Here is a 22193-nt window from a genome sequence, read left to right on the forward strand (position 1 = left end):
TAAGGATAATAATAACAATAAAACAACAATAATAATAGTAGGAGTAATATGGCAATAGTCGTAGTAATCATAATGGGGTTAATAGATATTCGTTGACGTCCACTGCAATGAAGTCCTCATAAAACACATTTAGTTTAAACGAAAATACATTTTTATTTAATAATCAATACATAAACCAGGGGATGTTTTAAAATCAACTTACATTCCTGTTGTTACAGCCTTCCTGATGTAATAGCCTAGGTTTAAGCCATGTGGGTAAAACGAACAAAGGAAATACAAACGAGCAAAAAGAAAATGTCCACAAAAATTGATGAAAATGTTGAAAGAGTGTCGGTTCCTTATTAGGGAAGATACAATATTTATTCCTTGTCTCCTGGGATGGAAGCAGCTAGCTCGTCTATTGTCCTCCATCCATTCCTCAGTGCTGATGCTTAATTTTCTAACTATATTATCAGGGGACCACCGACGACATCACAACAGAAATACCCTGCAAGTACAAAATCGGCGCGCCAGCCGGTGTGACTGGTACAGAGGGGAAACGCTGCTGTTTCACCAGCTATCTGCGGCTCTACGCGGGGACTTTTTCCATTTCTCTCGTTTTGGGGATTTAACGGAAAGCATTTATTTGATCAAGAGGGAAAGCAGGTTACCGGAGCAACACCATGTCAGCCACATTTCCCGGCCTGGTCCATGATTCCGAGGTATTTATTCATTATCACTCTTCATTTTTCATTATAAATAACATTAAGGAATATTCTGTATCAGTTATAGTAATCACAACTGTTTGATAGGCTACATGCAGATTTAGAGTAGAGTTTTTTTTTTTTTATTAGTCTGGAGAGAAAGAATGAATGGAGAGCAAGGCAGATGAGGCTCCTCTGTGCAAAACCGGTAACGGGTGTGATTAGAACATTCAGGGCGGAATACTAGGGTGGCTCACCCTACTTACCTGCCATCCAGCTCGCGTATAGCTGAGACCGCAGTTCGATAGGAATAATATAAAAATAATAACAGAACAACATGCGCTCTAAAACGATGCACGCAGAATGACAGATACTGTGAACAACACACTGAGGGCTCATGGAATGACATATTCATGTATTTTTTTCTAAGCGTTTTGAATTTTGAGTTGTGTCAACGTGTGTGAGAGCATATTTGGGAGGCATCTGGGGGTTAAAGAGATGGTAAATGAAATGACACTGCCGATGTTTTCCTTTCCTTTCTTCCTCTCAGATACGTCATGATGGGTCCAACAGTTATCGTCTGATGCAGCTCGGTTGCCTCGAGAGCGTCGCCAACTCCTCGGTGGCCTACAGCTCATCCTCGCCGCTCACAGCCTACCCCCCGGCGGCCACAGAGTTCGCCTCGCCCTACTTCTCCACCAACCACCAGTACACCCCCCTGCACCACCAGTCCTTCCACTATGACTTCCAGCACTCCCACCCCGCGGTGGGACCGGAGGCGTACGGCCTCAACTCTCTCCACTCTGGGCAGTATTACCAGCAGATTCACCATGCAACACATGGAGATGCAGACTTCATCAACCTGCACAGTGCCCGTGCACTCAAGTCCTCGTGCCTGGATGAGCAGCAGCGGCGCGAGTTGGGCTGCCTGGACGCTTACCGGAGACATGACCTGTCTTTGATGACGTCACACGGCGGGCAGTATGGCATGCACCACGACCAGAGGCTGCTGCCTGCGGCAGGTCTGGGGCTCCCTACCCCTGGGGCGGATGACCTGCAGGTACCTCCTCTCTCCTCTCCTCTCCTCTCCTCTCCTCTCCTCTCCTCTCCTCTCCTCTCCTCTCCTCTCCTCTCCTCTCCTCTCCTCTCCTCTCCTCTCCTCTCCTCTCCTCTCCTCTCCACTCCACTCCACTCCACTCCTCTCCTCTCTACTCCTCTCCTCCACTGTTGTAATCCTGATCAAACACCAAGCACAGTTGCTGACATTTTTCATCCAAAAGCCACACTGGCTATAGTGAACTACAAAGTTATGTTCAGGCCCTAACTCCTAAGCCCTAGCTCCTAGCTCCTTAAGCCTGTCTCCTATCTCCTATCTCCTAAACCCTAACTCTTATCTTACTCAGTCAGAGTCATAGAAATAGATAGATAGAGAGATAGATAGATAGATAGATAGATAGATAGATAGATAGATAGATAGATAGATAGATAGATATATAGATAGATAGATAGATAGATAGATAGATAGATAGATAGATAGATAGATAGATAGATAGATAGATAGATAGATAGATAGATAGATAGATAGATAGATAGATAGATAGATAGATAGATAGATAGATAGACAGATAGTACTCACCATGTATATAACCGTTTTAGAATGGACATTGCCATTGAGGCCTTCCACCATTTTAAAGTAGTCAACTGGGTCTGGATTCCTATGAGTTGGGAGCAATCAGACAATGAAGAACAAAATTGACCACTTTAAAATGGAGGTAGCCTCAATGGCGCCCATGCTGTCACAGACGCTATAATTTCACAGATACAAAGATGAGTCCTCTATCTATCTCTATTGTCAAAGTCCGTCTCCGCCCAGCTCTGTTCCCTCTCACGCGCTGCAGTCCTTCTGGAAAGCAGCAAGAGGACGGTTCAGTCAAAATGGAAATACAACATTCAATGAATGACAGTCGATACCTACATTAGGCTAATATTACACTCGATGGAGAGAAATTAAATCAACATTTGTCAAATGAAGATGAAGTAATCTAGAATAAAACGAAATATAATAAATGCTGCATTTAAACAGTTAATCTGAGAAATCCACTTCCATTATGCACTCCACCCTTTATTTTACTCCAAATGCACGTGACATATATTTTAACTATTCTTTTAGATGTAAATAAATTGTGTGTGTGTGTGTGTGTGTGTGTGTGTGTGTGTGTGTGTGTGTGTGTGTGTGTGTGTGTGTGTGTGTGTGTGTCCGGCTGGTGAGGCGGTGTGAAGCCGCTGTTTCTCTCTTCTCCTCTGAAAGGCGGATTAAGGGATCCGGGTTCGCGGCACAATGGGCCGCTCTAGCGCCATAAAGCACCGTAGTTTATCCAATTACCGACTTAATGTCAATCAACCGGTTCTTTCTTCCACAACATCTGAGCCGCGGCTCCGGTTAAACACATGCAGCACGGGACAGAAACATCTCCGGTTAAACACGCTGCACGGGACAGAAAGATCATTCCTTTATTGAAATATTCCTTTTTCAACTGTACAACCAAACTACTAGGATACTAGAAGTGATTCAACTGGTAGGCCTAGATATATATTAATATAGAGCTATTTTATAATTAATGCACTTGTAAGTAATATTACTATAGGTTTAAATTATAACAAATTGATTAATACTATTAATATAGGTTTAAATGATAACTACTTGATTCATAATATTAATATAGGTTTAAATGATAACAAATGGATTAATACTATTAATATAGGTTTAAATGATAATAAATTGATTAATACTATTAATATAGGTTTAAATGATAACTACTTGATTCATAATATTAATATAGGGTTAACATATTATTAATAATATTTGTTTTTGTAAATAATATAACAAATGTGTTATTGTCACAAACACCTGATAGGTCTAATGCGTTGTTTTACAGGGTCAGTAATAGCAGTATGATAGACCAGTGTAATGTGTTGTTTTACAGGGTCAGTAATAGCAGTATGATAGATCCAGTGTAATGTGTTGTTTTACAGGGTCAGTAATAGCAGTATGATAGATCCAGTGTAATGTGTTGTTTTACAGGGTCCGTAATAGCAGTATGATAGATCCAGTGTAATGTGTTGTTTTACAGGGTCCGTAATAGCAGTATGATAGATCCAGTGTAATGTGTTGTTTTACAGGGTCCGTAATAGCAGTATGATAGATCCAGTGTAATGTGTTGTTTTACAGGGTCAGTAATAGCAGTATGATAGATCCAGTGTAATGTGTTGTTTTACAGGGTCCGTAATAGCAGTATGATAGATCCAGTGTAATGTGTTGTTTTACAGGGTCAGTAATAGCAGTATGATAGATCCAGTGTAATGTGTTGTTTTACAGGGTCAGTAATAGCAGTATGATAGATCCAGTGTAATGTGTTGTTTTACAGGGTCAGTAATAGCAGTATGATAGATCCAGTGTAATGTGTTGTTTTACAGGGTCAGTCATAGTACTACGATAGGTGCAGTGTAATGTGTTGTTTTACAGGGTCAGTCATAGTACTACGATAGGTGCAGTGTAATGTGTTGTTTTACAGGGTCAGTCATAGTACTACGATAGGTGCAGTGTAATGTGTTGTTTTACAGGGTCAGTCATAGTACTACGATAGGTGCAGTGTAATGTGTTGTTTTACAGGGTCAGTCATAGTACTACGATAGGTGCAGTGTAATGTGTTGTTTTACAGGGTCAGTCATAGTACTACGATAGGTGCAGTGTAATGTGTTGTTTTACAGGGTCAGTCATAGTACTACGATATGTGCAGTGTAATGTGTTGTTTTACAGGGTCAGTAATAGCAGTATGATAGATCCAGTGTAATGTGTTGTTTTACAGGGTCAGTCATAGTACTACGATAGGTGCAGTGTAATGTGTTGTTTTACAGGGTCAGTCATAGTACTACGATAGGTGCAGTGTAATGTGTTGTTTTACAGGAGCAAATTAGGGTTAAGTTCCTTGCTCAAGGCAGATCAACTGATAACAATATAGATTTATCTGATTACTTGATTCATATAAATATAGGATTATATGATAACTAGTTCATTAATATTAATATAGGTCTATAGATAACTACTTTATGAATAATATTAATATAGGCTAGGTCTATATGATAACTACTTCATTAATAATATTAATATAGGCTAGGTCTATATGATAACTACTTCATTAATAATATTAATAAAGGTTTATATGATAACTACTTCATTCATAATAGTAATATAGGGATATATGATAACTTGTTGAATAATAATATGAATAACATAGCGTAGCATGGCATAGTAAATTAGTATCCTGGTACGATCTATAATAATAATAATAATAATAATAGTAATAATAATAATAATACTGATAATGGGGATGGTGTTCTAGAACCAATAGCCTACCATATTGTTCTTTTTGTTGTGAATATTTTCTTATTTAGGCTATTATGGTTGATGGTGATGAGGATAACTGATATTCTGATTCTGATTATAAGAATATTGTTTTTATTTAGATGTTAATATATTTCAATATGTCACCATCTTTACCACTTTCATTATGTAGATTGTTATCAGATCTGTGAGTGGTGTGTTGGTAGGAAGGGTAGAGGGCCACACACGCACACACAGGCACGCACACACACACACACACACACACACACACACACACACACACACACACACACACACACACACACACACACACACACACACACACACGACCGAGAAAGGGGGCTCACACACTCACACACGACCGAGCAAGGGGGCTCACACACACAGAATAGGTCTTCGACCTTCTTTAGAAATAAAAGGCACGTGAACCTGAGTAGAACAGATGCGGTCTGATCCAGCGCGTGCAGAAACAGACATCGCATGTTTGAGCGGGTAAAGAGATTTTCATGCTCCACAAAAGAGCTGCCACACCTTTCCCCCGTCAGCCTGCCTAACCCTAACCCTTTCTCCTGTTAGACACTTAATATATGCAAGACCTCTGCGTTTTGTATATTGATTTTATAATCACTTTAGCTTCGGAGTAAAAAGATACTATACAGACAGAGTTTGTTAAAAAGACTAACACGGCCTGTTCCATGTGGCGCGAGATAGACAGCGGAGTGTTTTATTTTAATCAGGGTTGTGTCTGTGCCCGGCCGCCTCGCGGCTCACACCGGGGATTAACCGGCTCCTTTTCAATAAGAGCCCGTGTTCCTCAGTCATTTTGATGCCATCACTGATACCAGGCTCTGCACGCGGCCATTTTTAACAGGTTCCACATGCTGCCACATTTGTGGTTATGATTGGTTATAAGCGGTAACAACAGGTAGGTGCAGATATCAGCGTTCTCGCCCATCCGGAGGTTGACGCATTGTGCCGAGCTGCATTTGTGTGTTTCTTGATTCTCATTCTTGATCGTTTCTCTTTGGACCTTATTAATGCATTATTATTATTATTATTATTATTATTATTATTATTATTAATACAAATGTATTATTATTATTGCTATTATTAATAAACGTGTTCTTATTCTTATTGTTGCTGTTATTATTATGAATAATGTGACACCGTTTCAGGGCTCCGTGGAGGCGCAGTGCGGGCTCATGCTCAATGGCCAAGGTGGCGTCATCCGAAGAGGTAAGACACACTTTAAACACACATTAACATGAATACCCCATCTCCTTCTCTGTCTGGTCAACTGAAGAATCGAAAAGACAAGATGGAAGCATTATCTAAATCAAGTGAAAATATATTTTAGTTGAATTAGCCAATTTTATGACACACCACGGTACTATTTTTAAATGTTTCTGTCAGTTTGTTTTTTAAAGTTGTTAAATTAGTAAGTGAAATGTCCGGACATGATGTATACTTTCACTTCAATCCAGACAATTCTACTACTCTGCCTGAAGCTGGTTTACTTGACACTATCAACTTCCATTGTAGAATAGAGAGTGCATCATCCTTTCACTCTGATCAGTCATTCTCAAACGAACTCTATTATGAAAAGTAAAAATGAAAATAATAAATTAAAAATCATATTGCCTAACAACAACGACAACAACAAGAAACAATAACATGAATAATAACAATAACAGTTATAGTAGCTTAATATTAATAATTACAGTTGTAATGACAGTACAAAATAGTAATAATAATAATAACAGTAATAATAATAGCTAGAAAAGTAACAAAAAAAATAAAAAAAATAAAAATCCTGAAGAAAATGTGGTGACCTTGCTACTATTTATGGGATGGCAGGTTGCCCACCGTTAAGAGGGTTGGGCCACTAAACCAAAAGTTCGCTGGTTTGAATCCCGAGCTGACTAGGTGGAACATCTGTTGATGTGCCCTTGAGCAAGGAACGTAACCCTAATTGCTTCTGTAAATGCATTTAAAATGTCTATTTTTGGCATTGTATCCATGAAATGTTGTGCTAATTTATGCTAATTACCTCTGTTTATAGTTTATCAAAGTTTTAAAGAATGTGAAATTAGGGTAGCCTGAACAAGTGAAAGTTGGTTTGGTGTCTCTAGCTTGAACGGTTCAAGAGTTACTGTTAGTGAGTTATTTCATGCACATTTTTGCAAAAATATACAGTACATAGTTATAAGTTGAAAAAAGTTTTTAAGAATGTGAATTTAGAATAGCTTGAATGTTTTATCTTTGGTCTTGTAGCTAACCCTAACCCTAACCCTAACCCTAACCCTAACCCTAACCCTAACCGGCCAAGGAGCAGGACCATTTTGAATTGCTACCTCTGTATTCCTGTAACCCTAACCCTAACCCTAACCCTAACCCTAACCCTAACCCTAACCCTAACCCTAACCCTATCCGGCCAAGGAGCAGGACCATTTTGAATTGCTACCTCTGTATTCCTGTAACCCTAACCCTAACCCTAACCCTAACCCTAACCCTGTAACCCTAACCCTAACCCTAACCCTAACCCTAACCCTAACCCTAACCCTAACCCTAACCCTAACCCTAACCTAACCCTAACCCTAACCCTAACCCTAACCCTAACCCTAACCCTAACCCTAACCCTAACCCTAACCCTAACCCTAACCCTAACCGGCCAAGGAGCAGGACCATTTTGAATTGCTACCTCTGTATTCCTGTGGTTTTTATTTAAACCCTTGTTCATTTATACAAAAAGTATAAATAGTATAAAAAAATCGGTATAAAAATGTTGTTGTTGACAGCTCATACGATCAGATTTAGAAACTAACCCTAACCCTAACTATAACCCAGCTCATACGATCAGATTTAGAAACTAACCCTAACCCTAACCCTAACCCTAACCCTAACCCTAACCCTAACCCTAACCATAACCCAGCTCATACGATCAGATTTAGAAACTAACCCTAACCCTAACCATAACCCAGCTCATACGATCAGATTTAGAAACTAACCCTAACCCTAACCCTAACCCTAACCCTAACCATAACCACACTGCTAACCCTAATGCCTAATCCTAAACTTAAATTAAGACCAAAATGTTTTGTTTTCATACATTTATCCAATAGCCTACCGCCAATGTTGACTTTGTAACTGGCCTATCTAAGGGGAAATCGCTCAGTTCTGCCCCCAGGACAAGACTCATGACAATAAACATCAACCTGCTCACTAAGTTTGAAAGCTATCAAAAACATTTTCTCAATCAATCTAAATTGGGGCAGTCTGGATATTTGGATATTGGTTTCGTGTTAATTGCTTAAATAGTTTACGCTCTAGAGCAGACAGAATAAATATAATAATAATACTCTCCTGAGTGGCGCAGTGGTCTAAGGCTGGTTCGAATCCAAGATCCTGGTTCGAATCCAGGCTCTGTCGTAGCCGGCCCATCGTCGTCCAGGGTAGGGGAGGGAATGGCCTGCAGGGATGTAGCTCTGTTGGTAACGCCAGGGTTGTGGGTTCGATTCCCAAGGGGGGCCAGTATGAAAAATTTAAAAAATAATGTATGCACAAACTGTAAGTGACTCTGGATAAGAGCGTCTGCTAAATGTCAAAAAATTATTTAAAAAAATGTAAAATAATATGATTATGAGAAAATCTATAGTTGTGCTATGCCTTCAGCAAGATCAACAAATAATAATTTCATTGTGTTGGTCTTCACAGTAATAACTGGAGGATGTTTTGATGTCATTAGTAAAGACCTTATGACTGTTTTTATTATTTGTTATTGTTGACAAATGAACTGTATAATGAAATATAGCCTAATGGTGTAGAAAGAGATCATTCACTCTGATTTGAATCCAATAGTCTGTTGAAACCAGACTTTTCCAGGTGTTTGTGTGGTAAAAAAGATACAGATAAAAACCTTTTAGCTCCAGCTTGGTGTGGAGAACAAAGAGCTACCTGCTTTCCGCTATTTTACCTGTTATCTGTTGCTGTAATAGTATGTTTACCTTATCACTCTCTGTTGCTGTAATAGTATCTTTACCTTATCACTCTCTGTTGCTGTGATAGTATGTTTACCTTATCACTCTCTGTTGCTGTGATAGTATGTTTACCTTATCACTATCTGTTGCTGTGATAGTATGTTTACCTTATCACTCTCTGTTGCTGTGATGGTATCATTACCTTATCACTCTCTGTTGCTGTGATAGTATCATTACCTTATCACTCTCTGTTGCTGTGATAGTATCATTACCTTATCACTCTCTGTTGCTGTGATAGTATGTTTACCTTTTTTAATATAATAATACCTTTTCACTCTCTGTTGCTGTAATAGTATGTTTACCTTATCACTCTCTGTTGCTGTAATAGTATCTTTACCTTATCACTCTCTGTTGCTGTGATAGTATGTTTACCTTATCACTCCCTGTTGCTGTGATAGTATGTTTACCTTATCACTCTCTGTTGCTGTGATAGTATCATTACCTTATCACTCTCTGTTGCTGTGATAGTATCATTACCTTATCACTATCTGTTGCTGTGATAGTATCATTACCTTATCACTATCTGTTGCTGTGATAGTATCATTACCTTATCACTCTCTGTTGCAGTGATAGTATCATTACCTTATCACTCTCTGTTGCTGTGATAGTATGTTTACCTTTTTTAATATAATAATACCTTTTCACTCTCTGTTGCTGTAATAGTATGTTTACCTTATCACTCTCTGTTGCTGTAATAGTGTCTTTACCTTATCACTCTCTGTTGCTGTGATAGTATGTTTACCTTATCACTCTCTGTTGCTGTGATAGTATCATTACCTTATCACTCTCTGTTGCTGTGATAGTATCATTACCTTATCACTATCTGTTGCTGTGATAGTATCATTACCTTATCACTCTCTGTTGCTGTGATAGTATCATTACCTTATCACTCTCTGTTGCTGTGATAGTATGTTTACCTTTCACTCTCTGTTGCTGTAATAGTATGTTTACCTTATCACTCTCTGTTGCTGTAATAGTATCATTACCTTATCACTATCTGTTGCTGTGATAGTATCATTACCTTATCACTATCTGTTGCTGTGATAGTATCATTACCTTATCACTCTCTGTTGCAGTGATAGTATCATTACCTTATCACTCTCTGTTGCTGTGATAGTATGTTTACCTTTTTAAATATAATAATACCTTTTTCACTCTCTGTTGCTGTAATAGTATGTTTACCTTATCACTCTCTGTTGCTGTAATAGTATCATTACCTTATCACTATCTGTTGCTGTGATAGTATCATTACCTTATCACTCTCTGTTGCTGTGATAGTATCATTACCGTATCACTCTCTGTTGCTGTGATAGTATGTTTACCTTTTCACTCTCTTTTGCTGTAATAGTATGTTTACCTTATCACTCTCTGTTGCTGTAATAGTATCATTACCTTACCACTCTCTGTTGCTGTGATAGTATCATTACCTTATCACTCTCTGTTGCTGTGATAGTATGTTTACCTTTTTTAATATAATAATACCTTTTCACTCTCTGTTGCTGTAATAGTATGTTTACCTTATCACTCTCTGTTGCTGTGATAGTATCATTACCTTACCACTCTCTGTTGCTGTGATAGTATCATTACCTTATCACTCTCTGTTGCTGTGATAGTATCATTACCTTATCACTCTCTGTTGCTGTAATAGTATCATTACCTTATCACTCTCTGTTGCTGTGATAGTATCATTACCTTATCACTCTCTGTTGCTGTGATAGTATCATTACCTTATCACTCTCTGTTGCTGTAATAGTATCATTACCTTATCACTCTCTGTTGCTGTGATCTATCAAACAAGTTTCTCGAGCTATACACACACGTGTAATTTTCCATCAAGCAGCCTGTGTCTAGTAGTTAACGTTGAATAAACTGTGCAGGTGTGTGTGAGTTAATCTGTCTTGGTGTTGGGTTTTGGAGTTTTCTGGAGGACTGATGCGGGAATCCCTCCGCTTTCACTTTCGGTTAATGGTGTGCAGGATTTAGCCGCGAGCTCCTCTTCTCCAACCATCACAACCAATAATCTTTGCTTTACCTCGCGCTCCGGTATCGATAGCTTCTCTCGCCTCGGGCGTCAGCTTTGATATGCTAATGCTGCGCGGCCCGAATTCAGCTGAGATCATATTAATGTTGTTCTTTCTGACGGCGGCTTTGGCGCCATGAATATTCACACAACCTTTTTCAAAAGAAATGTCTCCAGAAACGCGGCTCCTACTTAGAGCAGTGTCTGTGTTCTAATCACTAGTATCCCACCAAGCTTTCAGCATCTGATCAAGCTTATCACCAGACTTGTGCCCTCTACGTGCACACGCCCTCGCTCAGACGGCTGCTGGGTTTGTGTGGGCTGTGCTGTCTTGTGACAGGTGCTATAAACATTGTGGTTAAAATAGGAGGAGAATGACATTTGGCCCGTGTCTCTTTTTCTTTAATTTTCGTGGCAAACGTGTAAAAGCGCTTGATTCCGCGTATGATTCCGCCGCTGCTCGCGCCGCCGCCCGAGGCTACTCTCCACTGCTTAAATAGAGCTATCGCCTCTGGGCCCACGTGCTCCACCGCACTACCGGCAATAGCTCTTTTTCCATTGCCCGTGGCAACATAAAATACATAATACTTTGATTCAAAACATTTTTGGAGGAATTAATATGATGTGAACTCACAGCTTTCAGAGACGTGAGTCTGACTGACAGGCAAGGCAGGAAACTGTCACACATCTGGACTTCACACACGACTATCACACTCACACACACACACACATACGCACACGCACACGTTTATTTGTTGTGTTACTGTGTTGTGTCTAGGAGGTACCTGTGTGGTGAACGCTAGATGTTACTAGTGTTTATTTAACATTTGTTACTGTGTTGTGTCTAGGAGGTACCTGTGTGGTGAACCCCACAGATCTGTTCTGCTCTGTCCCCGGCCGTCTGTCTCTCCTCAGCTCAACCTCTAAATATAAAGTCACCATCGCTGAGGTGAAGAGACGCCTCTCACCTCCAGAGTGTCTCAACGCCTCACTACTGGGAGGAATCCTCCGCAGGTACACACACACACACACACACACACACACACACACACACACACACACACACACACACACACACACACACACACACACACACACACACACACACACACACACACACACACACACACACACACACACACACACACACACACACACACACACACACAAACACACACACACACACACAGAAACGCACACACAAACGCACACACAAACGCACACACAAACGCGCACACAATCGTTTTACACATTTCGAAGCTAAACATTTATGTAATTTTAAAAGACTCAAATTAAATGTTTTTGCGTGATCATTTATTTTATTGATAGAGATGCAATAATGGGGAGTAATACATTGCAAAACAGATAGTTTCTCACAGCAGAAAAATAATTCTGCAGCAACAGGAAATGGGAATTATTACGTGGATTATAATTAATGGAAATGTTTTATAGGGGTTGATACGTTTTTGGTATTGATGTGACGATGATGTGCTCATGTCTTTTAATGCAGAGCTAAGTCTAAGAACGGTGGACGTTGTCTGAGAGAGAAGTTGGATCGACTGGGACTCAACCTGCCAGCTGGTCGGAGAAAAGCTGCCAACGTTACACTCCTCACCTCTCTGGTGGAAGGTAGGAATAACTCATCCCTCTATCAATCTACACCTCCTAATAAAACTCATCCCTCGCTCAATCTACACCTTCTTATAAAACTCATCCCTCTATCAATCTACACCTCCAAATGAAACTCATCCCTCTATCAATCTACACCTTCTAATAAAACTCATCCCTCTATCAATCTACACCTTCTAATAAAACTCATCCCTCTATCAATCTACAACTTCTAATAACTCATCCCTCTATCAAGCTACACTTTCTAATAAAACTCATCCCTCTATCAATCTACACCTTCTAATAAAAATCATCCCTCTATCAATCTACACCTATTAATAAAACTCATCCCTCTATCAATCTACACATTCTAGTAAAACTCATCCCTCTATCAATCTACACCTTCTAGTAAAACCCATCCCTCAATCAATCTACCCCTTCTAGTAAAACTCATCCCTCTATCAATCTACACCTAATAAAACTCATCCCTCTATCAATCTACACACTCTAATAAAACTCATCCCTCTATCAATCCACACTTTCTAATAAAACTCATCCCTCTATCAATCTACACACTCTCTAATAAAACTCATCCCTCTATCAATCTCCACCTTCTAATAAAACTCATCCCTCTATCAATCTACACCTTCTAATAACACTCATCCCTCTATCAATCTACAACTACTAATAACACTCATCCCTCTATCAATCTACACCTTCTAATAAAACTCATCCCTCTATCAATCTACACCTTCTAATAAAACTCATCCCTCTATCAATCTACACCTTCTAATAAAACTCATCCCTCTATCAATTTACACTTTCTAATAAAACTCATCCCTCTATATATCTACACTGTCTAGTAAAACTCATCCCTCTATCAATCTACGCATTCTAATAAAAGTCATCCCTCTATCAATCTACACATTCTAGTAAAACTCATCCCTCTATCAATATACACCTTTAAAAAAACACATCCCTCTATCAATCTACACCTTCTATTAAAACTCATCCCTATATCAATCTACACCCTCCAATAAAACCCATCCCTTTATTAATCTACACCTTCTAATAAAACTCATCCCTCTATCAATCTACACCCTCTAATAAAACTCATCCCTCTATCAAGCTACACCTTCTAATATAACTCATCCCTCTATCAAGCTACACTTTCTAATAAAAGTCATCCCTCTATCAATCTACACCTTCTAATAAAACTCATCCCTCTATCAATCTACACCTTCTAATAAAACTCATCCCTCTATCAATCTACACCTTCTAATAAAACTCATCCATTTTCAATGTACACCCTCTAATAAAAGTCATCCCTCTATCAATCTACACCTTCTAATAAAACTCATCCCTCTATCAATCTACACCTTCTAATAAAACACATCCCTCTATCAATCTACACCTTCTAACAAAACTCATCCCTCTATCAATCTACACTTTCTAATAAAACTCATCCCTCTATCAATCTACACCTTCTAGTAAAACTCATCTCTCAATCAATCTACACCTTCTAATAACACTCATCCCTCTATCAATCTACACCTTCTAATAAAACTCATCCCTTTTCAATGTACACCCTCTAATAAAAGTCATCCCTCTATCAATCTACACCTTCTAATAGAACACATCCCTCTATCAATCTACACATTGTAGTAAAACTCATCCCTCTATCAATCTACACCTTCTAGTAAAACTCATCTCTCAATCAATCTACAACTTCTAATAAAACTCATCCCTCTATCAATCTACACCTTCTAATAAAACTCATCCCTCTCTCAATCCACACTTTCTAATAAAACTCATCCCTCTATATATCTACACTATCTAGTAAAACTCATCCCTCTATCAATCTACACCTTCTAATAAAACTCATCCCTCTATCAATCCACACTTTCTAATAAAACTCATCCCTCTATCAATCTACACCTTCTAATAAAACTCATCCCTCTATCTATCTACACATTCTAGTAAAACTCATCCCTCTATCAATCTACACCTTCTAATAAAACTCATCCCTCTATCAATCTACACCTTCTAATAAAACTCATCCCTCTATCAATCTACCCCTTCTAATAAAAGTCATCCCTCTATCAATCTCCACCTCCTAATAAAACTCATACCTCTCTCAATTTACACTTTCTAATAAAACTCATCCCTCTATATATCTACACTGTCTAGTAAAACTCATCCCTCTATCAATCTACGCATTCTAATAAAAGTCATCCCTCTATCAATCTACACATTCTAGTCAAACTCATCCCTCTATCAATATACACCTTTAAAAAAACACATCCCTCTATCAATATACACCTTCTATTAAAACTCATCCCTCTATCAATCTACACCTTCTAATAAAACTCATCCCTCTATCAATCTACACCTTCTAATAAAACACATCCCTCTATCAATCTACACCTTCTAACAAAACTCATCCCTTTATCAATCTACACCTTCTAATAAAACACATCCCTCTATCAATCTACACTTTCTAATAAAACTCATCCCTCTATCAATCTACACCTTCTAGTAAAACTCATCTCTCAATCAATCTACACCTTCTAATAAAACTCATCCCTCTATCAATCTATACATTGTAGTAAAACTCATCCCTCTATCAATCTACACCTTCTAGTAAAACTCATCTCTCTATCAATCTACACCTTCTAATAAAACTCATCCCTCTATCAATCTACACCCTCTACTAAAACTCATCCCTCTATCAAGCTAAACCTTCTAATAAAACTCATCCCTCTATCAAGCTACACCTTCTAATAACACTCATCCCTCTATCAATCTACACCTTCTAATAAAACTCATCCCTTTTCAATGTACACCCTCTAATAAAAGTCATCCCTCTATCAATCTACACCTTCTAATAGAACACATCCCTCTATCAATCTACACATTGTAGTAAAACTCATCCCTCTATCAATCTACACCTTCTAGTAAAACTCATCTCTCAATCAATCTACAACTTCTAATAAAACTCATCCCTCTATCAATCTACACCTTCTAATAAAAGTCATCCCTCTATCAATCTCCACCTCCTAATAAAACTCATACCTCTCTCAATTTACACTTTCTAATAAAACTCATCCCTCTATATGTCTACACTGTCTAGTAAAACTCATCCTTCTATCAATCTACGCATTCTAATAAAAGTCATCCCTCTATCAATCTACACATTCTAGTAAAACTCATCCCTCTATCAATATACACCTTTAAAAAAACACATCCCTCTATCAATCTACACCTTCTATTAAAACTCATCCCTATATCAATCTACACCCTCCAATAAAACCCATCCCTCTATCAATCTACACTTTCTAATACAACTCATCCCTCTATCAATCTAAACCTTCTGATAAAACTCATCCCTTTATTAATCTACACCTTCTAATAAAACTCATCCCTCTATCAATCTACACCCTCTAATAAAACTCATCCCTCTATCAAGCTACACCTTCTAATATAACTCATCCCTCTATCAAGCTACACTTTCTAATAAAACTCATCCCTCTATCAATCTACACCTTCTAATAAAACTCATCCATTTTCAATGTACACCCTCTAATAAAAGTAATCCCTCTATCAATCTACACCTTCTAATAAAACTCATCCCTCTATCAATCTACACCTTCTAATAAAACACATCCCTCTATCAATCTACACCTTCTAATAAAACTCATCCCTTTATCAATCTACACCTTCTAATAAAACACATCCCTCTATCAATCTACACCTTCTAATAAAACTCATCCCTCTATCAATCCACACCTTCTAATACAACTCATCCCTCTATCAATCTATGCATTGTAGTAAAACTCATCCCTCTATCAATCTACACCTTCTAGTAAAACTCATCTCTCAATCAATCTACACCTTCTAATACAACTCATCCCTCTATCAATCTATGCATTGTAGTAAAACTCATCCCTCTATCAATCTACACCTTCTAATAAAACTCATCCCTCTATCAATCTACACCCTCTACTAAAACTCATCCCTCTATCAAGCTACACCTTCTAATAAAACTCATCCCTCTATCAAGCTACACCTTCTAATAACACTCATCCCTCTATCAATCTACACCTTCTAATAAAACTCATCCCTTTTCAATGTACACCCTCTAATAAAAGTCATCCCTCTATCAATCTACACCTTCTAATAGAACACATCCCTCTATCAATCTACACATTGTAGTAAAACTCATCCCTCTATCAATCTACACCTTCTAGTAAAACTAATCTCTCAATCAATCTACAACTTCTAATAAAACTCATCCCTCTATCAATCTACACCTTCTAATAAAACTCATCCCTCTATCAATCTACACCTTCTAATAAAACTCATCCCTTTTCAATGTACACCCTCTAATAAAACTCATCCCTCTATCAATCTACACCTTCTAATAAAACTCATCCCTTTATCAATGTACACCCTCTAATAAAACTCATCCCTCTATCAATCCACACTTTCTAATAAAACTCATCCCTCTATCAAGCTACACCCTCTAATAAAACTCATCCCTCTATGAAGCTACACTTTCTAATAAACCTCATCCCTCTATCAAGCTACACATTTCAATAAAACTCATCCCTCTATCAATCAATACCCTCTAATAAAACTCATCCCTCTATCAATCTACACCTTCTAATAAAACTCATCCCTCTATCAAGCTACACATTCTAATAAAACTCATCCCTCTATCCTAATATAATGTATGTGTTTGTAGGTGAGGCGCTCCACCTGGCCAGAGACTTTGGTTATACGTGTGAGACAGAGTTTCCTACCAAGGCAGCAGGAGAACACCTAGCCAGTCAACACAACGAACCCAAGGAGACGAGTGCTCGCAAGAAGATGGTGCTGGCCACCAAGTACGACACACACACAGACACACTTACACAAACACAGACACACACACACACACTTACACACACGGAAACACACACACCATTACACACACCAGTACACACACACACACACACACACACACACACACACACACACACACACACACACACACACACACACACACACACACACACACACACACACACACACACACACACACACACACACACACACACACACACACACACACACACACACACGCACACTGAACCCTTAACCTCTGACCCCTAACCTCTAATATGTGCCCTGTGACCTTTAGGCAGATCTGTAAGGAGTTCCAGGACCTGTTGAGTCAGGACCGTTCTCCTCTTGGCTCCTCCAGACCCACACCTATACTGGACCTTGATATACAGAGACACCTCACACACTTCAGGTACACACACACACACACACACACACACACACACACACACACACACACACACACACACACAATGTAATACGCAATATGTACAACTTTAGCTAGTGTCAGGCAATCTTTCCGGCCGAAAGGCACTACAGAGGGTATTGCATACTGCCCAGTACATCAGTGGGGCCAAGCTTCCTGCCATCCAGGACCTCTATACCAGGCGGTGTCAGAGGTAGGCCCTAAAAATGGTCAAAGCCACTCTGCTACCCAAGTCATAGACTGTTCTCTCTGCTACCGCACGGCAAGCGGTACTGATGCACCAAGTCTGGAACCAACAGTACCCTGAACAGCTTCTACCCCCAAGCCAAAAGACTGCTAAATAGTTAGTAAAATAGTTAACCAAATAGCTACCTGGACTATCTGCATTGACCCTTTTTACACTCACTTTTTTAACTCATCACATACGCCGCTGCTACTGTTTATTATCTGTCACTTTAGTCCTAGTTATATGTACATATTTACCTCAATTACCTTGTACCCCTACACATGGACTCAGTACTGGTAGACCGTGTATATAGCCACGTTATTACCTGGTACCCCTACACATGGACTCAGTACTGGTACCCCGTGTATATAGCCACGTTATTACCTGGTACCCCTACACATGGACTCAGTACTGGTACCCCGTGTATATAGCCACGTTATTACCTGGTTCCCCTGCACATGGACTCAGTACTGGTACCCCGTGTATATAGCCACGTTATTACCTGGTACCCCTACCCATGGACTCAGTACTGGTACCCCGTGTATATAGCCACGTTATCGTTACTCATTGTGGATTTATTATTACTTTTATTATTACCTGTTATTATTTCTCAACTTTCTTTCCCTCTGCATTGTTGGGAAGTATTTCACTGTTAGTCCACACCTTTTGTTTACCAAGCACGTGACAAATAACATTTGTATTTATTATGGATCCCCATTAGCTGCCAAGGCAGCAGCTGCTCTTCCTGGGGTCCGGCAAAATTAAAGCAGCTGTACAATTCTAAAAACATTACAATACATTTAACAACAGATTTCACAATATATTAAGTGTGTGCCCTCAGGCCCCTACTCCACTACCACATATATACAATACAAAATCCATGTGTACGTGTGTGTATAGTGCGTATGTTATCATGTAATATGCCATTTAGCAGACGCTTTTATCCAAAGCGACTTACAGTCATGTGTGCATACATTTTTACGTATGGGTGGTCCCGGGGATCGAACCCACTACCCTGGCGTTACAAGCGCCATGCTCTACCAATTGAGCTACAGAGGACCACATTACCATGTGTGTATGCATGTGTCTGTGCCTATGTTTGTGTTGCTTCAAAGTTCCCGCTGTTCCATAAGGTGTATTTTTATCTGTTTTTATAATCTGATTCTAGTGCTTGCGTCAGTTACCTGATGTGGAATAGTTCCATGTAGTCATGGCTCTATGTAGTACTGTGCATCTCCTATAGTCTGTTCTGGACTTGGGGACTGTGAAGAGACCTCTGGTGGCATGTCTTGTGGGGTATGCACGGGTGTCTGAGCTGTGTGCCAGTAGTTTAAACAGACAGCTCGGTGCTTCAACCAGCTCCAATACTGATGTCTGTGGTTAGGGATATATAGTGTGCATTTATATGTGTGTGTATATTCTCCAGTCTCATCACCCATGGGTTCGGGACTCCGGCAGTGTGCGCGGCTCTCAGCACCTTCCAGACTGTTCTCAGTGAGATGCTCAACTTCCTGGACAAACATTCTGCCGCCGGGAACCATGGGAAAACCTCTGGTCAGGAGACGGAAAAGACAGGAACCGCCCGGAAAAACAGCGAACCGCTCAATAAAGAGGAGAAAGCTGAAAAGACAGAGTAACCCCTTCCTTGTGCCTTGCAGGAGGAGCAAATCTCCATGGAGACGGACAGAGATGATTATTAATTCTGAACAACAGGAAGTAGAGACATTGTCTTCTGGTCACCGCCATTTGGGAGCCAAGGGAGAGGAGTGGGGTACACACACACACACACACACACACACACACACACACACACACACACACACACACACACACACACACACACACACACACACAGTTTCCCCTCCAGCCTCCACCTGGACAGTGCAATGAATGCCATCAGAGTGTTTAACCCTTTTAGAACTGAGAGACTGGGGTCTGGGGTTACTATGTTGGTGAGAGACTGGGGTCTGGGGTTACTATGTTGGTGAGAGACTGGGGTCTGGGGTTACTATGTTGGTGAGAGACTGGGGTCTGGGGTTACTATGTTGGTGAGAGACTGGGGTCTGGGGTTACTATGTTGGTGAGAGACTGGGGTCTGGGGTTACTATGTTGGTGAGTATGTGTGTGTGTGTGCCTGTTGCTTGCGTGTGTGTGTGAGTCCAGATTTCTGAGACTCACACATTTTGTAAAGATGACTATTTAGTTGCCATAGAAACAGTTTGTTGTGCATGTCTATCTTTGTACACTCCCCAGAACAACGTTTACGACACAAGCTCTTTGACCCTTCATAAACATTTGTATAGATATATATAAATATTTAAATAACTTTTCTTGTAGGCTTTGAACTACATACGCTGTATGTTAAAACCATACCTTCTAAAATACCTGTGTTCAATAAAAACAATTGATACATGTTCCTACCTACTAGTTCCTGTGTAGTGGGTGGGTCAATCAATTAATCAATCAATCAATACAAACACACACACACTCAACAAAATATATGATCACATGTTGTGGTATTGTATAATAACAGACAGTTTGATTGAATACTCCTCCTCAATGGAAGAACTTCTGAAACAGACAAATATGAAGAATAACGACCTGCCAGTTCCCCGGGAGCATTCTACCTAATAGAATAACGACCTGCCAGTTCCCCAGGAGCATTCTACCTAATAGAATAACGACCTGCCAGTTCCCCAGGAGCATTCTACCTAATAGAATAACGACCTGCCAGTTCCCCAGGAGCATTCTACCTAATAGAATAACGACCTGCCAGCTCCCCAGGAGCATTCTACCTAATAGAATAACGACCTGCCAATTCCCCAGGAGCATTCTACCTAATAGAATAACGACCTGCCAGCTCCCTAGGAGCATTCTACCTAATAGAATAACGACCTAACAGTTCCCCAGGAGCATTCTACCTAATAGAATAACGACCTGCCAGCTCCCCAGGAGCATTCTACCTAATAGAATAACGACCTGCCAGTTCCCCAGGAGCATTCTACCTAATAGAATAACGACCTGCCAGTTCCCCAGGAGCATTCTACCTAATAGAATAACGACCTGCCAGCTCCCCAGGAGCATTCTACCTAATAGAATAACGACCTGCCAGTTCCCCAGGAGCATTCTACCTAATAGAATAACGACCTGCCAGTTCCCCAGGAGCATTCTACCTAATAGAATAACGACCTGCCAGTTCCCCAGGAGCATTCTACCTAATAGAATAACGACCTGCCAGCTCCCCAGGAGCATTCTACCTAATAGAATAACGACCTGCCAGTTCCCCAGGAGCATTCTACCTAATAGAATAACGACCTGCCAGTTCCCCAGGAGCATTCTACCTAATAGAATAACGACCTGCCAGTTCCCCAGGAGCATTCTACCTAATAGAATAACGACCTGCCAGTTCCCCAGGAGCATTCTACCAAATAGAATAACGACCTGCCAGTTCCCCAGGAGCATTCTACCTAATAGAATAACGACCTGCCAGTTCCCCAGGAGCATTCTACCTAATAGAATAACGACCTGCCAGTTCCCCAGGAGCATTCTACCTAATAGAATAACGACCTGCCAGTTCCCCAGGAGCATTCTACCTAATAGAATAACGACCTGCCAGTTCCCCAGGAGCATTCTGCCTAATAGAATAACGACCTGCCAGTTCCCCAGGAGCATTCTACCTAATAGAATAACGACCTGCCAGTTCCCCAGGAGCATTCTACCTAATAGAATAACGACCTGCCAGTTCCCCAGGAGCATTCTACCTAATAGAATAACGACCTGCCAGCTCCCCAGGAGCATTCTACCTAATAGAATAACAACCTGCCAGTTCCCCAGGAGCATTCTACCTAATAGAATAACGACCTGCCAGTTCCCCAGGAGCATTCTACCTAATAGAATAACGAC

General features: G+C 40.0%; 1 pseudogene across 1 annotated transcript; it reads left to right on the forward strand.

The window, feature by feature from the left end:
- Positions 1-427: 427 nt before the first annotated feature.
- LOC311116645 (transcription factor AP-2-delta-like) lies at positions 428-19927 on the forward strand (annotated as a pseudogene). Its single transcript has 8 exons — positions 428-701; positions 1234-1743; positions 6261-6321; positions 11991-12156; positions 12653-12771; positions 17498-17639; positions 17936-18049; positions 19717-19927. The product of its transcript is annotated as a transcription factor AP-2-delta-like (transcript).
- Positions 19928-22193: the final 2266 nt, after the last annotated feature.

This window comes from Coregonus lavaretus (genome assembly GCF_964263955.1).
Source record: "Coregonus lavaretus genome assembly, contig: HAP1_SCAFFOLD_1101, whole genome shotgun sequence".
NCBI classification, from domain to species: Eukaryota; Metazoa; Chordata; class Actinopteri; order Salmoniformes; family Salmonidae; genus Coregonus; species Coregonus lavaretus.